Below are 3,093 nucleotides of genomic sequence, written 5' to 3' on the forward strand. Positions count from 1 at the left end.
AACAAGAATAAAATGCAGTGAAAGGTGGGATGTTTTGCTAACATCTTCCTTGTTTAATTACTAAAGAGATCATATCTATTCTGATAAAAGAACTTCTGAGGAAGTATGATAAATGGAAAAGATCTAAGTGTGAACAGAAATCAGAAATCTGGTTAAGTTTTCCAAAACTTGTGTGAATGATATAATGAATTACCTGATTTTTAAAATACCTAATTTCAGAGTAAACTGGTCACAATTACACTTTTTCTACTCTATAGAAAGAAAAAGAGATACTTATATTTGGGTTATGAAAAACAAGGCTTCTGCAAAAGATTTGACTGTGGAGATACAATTTGCTGATAATTTGCAGCACAGGTTGGTGTAGACCTGCTGCACTTGTCAGAAAGACGCATCTCCAGGACAAGTCCTGGCTGATAATGTGCAGTAAGGACTGGCAGAGCCAAGCAAAGCCACCTCACTTCCATGGCACAGAGAAGGGGAAGGCCTCTGTGGAGAGGCTGGTAGAGACCCCTTATGTGTAGGGATCCTCATTACCCCACAGCCACCGTGGGTGTAAGCAGGGCATGTTCCAGGAGACCGTGCCAATCTCGTTGCCCTGCCAGACCAGGCAGGGAGATCAGGCAGCATACATGGCAGCATCAGTACTTCCCAAGTAGTGGAAGAATTTTTTCAGCCCCAGAACATTACAGCAGTTCTCTGTGACTACTAAAACTGCCAGGAATGACTTGATCTCTGCACTTGATGTCTGTGATCTCACTCTGAGAAGGTCTTCCCTATACATGGCATGACCCTTGCAAGGGCGTAAAGGCTGACTAGACAGCACCAAGATTTGACTTTCCAAACCAGGTAGCTTAAATTTTGCAAAACTGATCCTTGAGATATTACACTCCTGTACCCAGCCATAGAAGTTACTCCTCCAGCTCTTCTGAATCACAGTCAGGAGCTGCTGTCTTGGCTCAAATGGAACCATTTAGTCTGACACTCCACACCTACTCTGGACATGTGAATCAGGCCCCATTTCACATCCACAGAGTTTTCACAGTATTATAGGAACTTGAAGACTTGAAAAAGTTTTTCTTGGAGGTCTGACCCCCTGTTAAGGCAGGCAAGCACATTTATGTGCCAGTGAAATAGGCAAAGGTTATTTTTCTTTTTTTTTTTTTTTTTCCTTTGTAAGCCTACAGGACTAGGGGCAAAATTTGCTCTTGCCAAAACAGATTGAAGTCCTGCAACTCAGGTGGCTGGAATCAGGATTTCCCCAGGCTTGTGGCTTCAGAAACTGGCCACAATTTCTCCATTCCTCTGGTTTCTAGATAGAAATGCAATTTAGAAACTTCAAAACTGTGAACTAAGGTAGGCAGGGCATTTAACTATGGGAATGCAAGACACTGGAAAGCACATAATATCAGAACATTTCCAGCAACAAAAGGAACTTTTAAAAAATATCTCTGAAATGCTGACATCTGCAGGCAAAGAAACTAGGCTATTTGACTTGAAACTTCTTGTGATAATTGCTTCAAGAGTATTTGAAAACACAGCTGCTAACTTTCTTGGGAAACCAAGGCCCTGGCTACAGGTACAAGATGATCGAGAATGTATGCCATTTTTAAAAGGAAAAGACTTGGGAACTGTTCCAGTCAAACAGTTTGCCCAGTTCTTCAGACAAAATTGCAACTTACAAAATGTGGCACATTCCTGTCAGAGAGATCTCACTTATTTTGACCCATCTACTTTGATTTGATCTCTAGAGCCCAGACAGCTCAGGCATGGTTTTGTCCTCACAGCCACAGACCAGTCACGGACCAGTAATGCAACTGCTCAATTTCTTGCTTGCCTGTCTACTTCAGTAAGGAAGTCATGGAAACCTCATCTCCAGGATCTGGATGAGAGGAAAAAAAGTTAATTATGTGCAAGGAAAAGCTTGCCAAGCTCAGAATAAAGGCTCATCCTGGGAGCTGGTATAATGTTCTTATGATAGGCTGCAGTTTTGTATTCCCAAACTGGAGAAGCTGGTAGGTACAACGTGAGCATACGGGCAGGTGACACCTATGAGCAGCGAGCTGCTGCCCGTCAGCCAGGGAAAGGCATGTCACGAGTGCTGCTGTTTTGCAGCTGACGGGCAGCATCTCGTGTCCCTGGGTGCAGGAATCCCGCGATTACCAGTTACCCATTTTCCGCAGTGCCTCCCACCGAACCCGGACTCCCGGAGATGAGGCTGCTGCTCCTCGACAACGCCTCTGTCGAGGCACGGCGCTTCCAGCTCTGCTCAGAGGAGCGCGGCAGTTCGAGTCTTCCGGTAACTCATCTCCTGGAGGTTCGCCCCCGCAGTCCGACACCCACGGACTACCCTCATCAGGAACCCATGAGCTGAGAAATCCAAAGTCAGGGCTGTGCTGCTGTAAGGTTTTCTGCTCCCTAACCCGCCCCCGCTCCCCCACGAGACCGCATTGTTTTCCTTTCCTTCCATCTCCTTTTTATTCCTGCACGTTCAGGTGACATTTTCCAAGTGTTTCCCGCTGCTTGGACATTCACAGCGCCCGGGACGCCGCGGCGGGAGCGCGGCCGGGGCCGGGGCTGCGGCGAGGGGCGCACACGGAGACCCCCGGCCCCGCTCGCCCGTCATTGCGCCCCGGCCGCGGGGACACGGACTACAGCTCCGGCTCCCGGCGGCAGATCGCAACCTTCCCTTCCCGGGAGACTCAAGCACCCCCGGCCGTGCCGGCGGGAGCGGGGCTTTCCCTCTCTCGATAAGACCCTCCCGCCGCCCGCGCCTGGCCCTGGCCCTGGCCCTGGCTCAGCCCCAGCCCCAGCCCCAGCCCCAGCCCCAGCCCCAGCCCCAGCCCCCCCTCGCCGCGCACGCCGCTTCCCGCTGCCGCCCGCGCCTGCTCCGGGAGGAAGAGGGGCGGCGGCAGCAGCGGGCGGCCGAGAGGGACACGCCTTTCACCCTCCCCGGGCCGGCCCCCCGGGCCCGCCGCCCACCGCGGGCGCGGCGCAGCGCAGCGCGGCCGCCGCCGCCCCGCCATGAGCCGGAGGTAGCGGCGGCGGCGCCTTCCGTAGCCGCCGCCGCCCGCCCGCTCCGCCGCGGCGGCGGCC

Source organism: Molothrus aeneus, chromosome 3 (genome assembly GCF_037042795.1).
Source record: "Molothrus aeneus isolate 106 chromosome 3, BPBGC_Maene_1.0, whole genome shotgun sequence".
NCBI lineage: Eukaryota > Metazoa > Chordata > Aves > Passeriformes > Icteridae > Molothrus > Molothrus aeneus.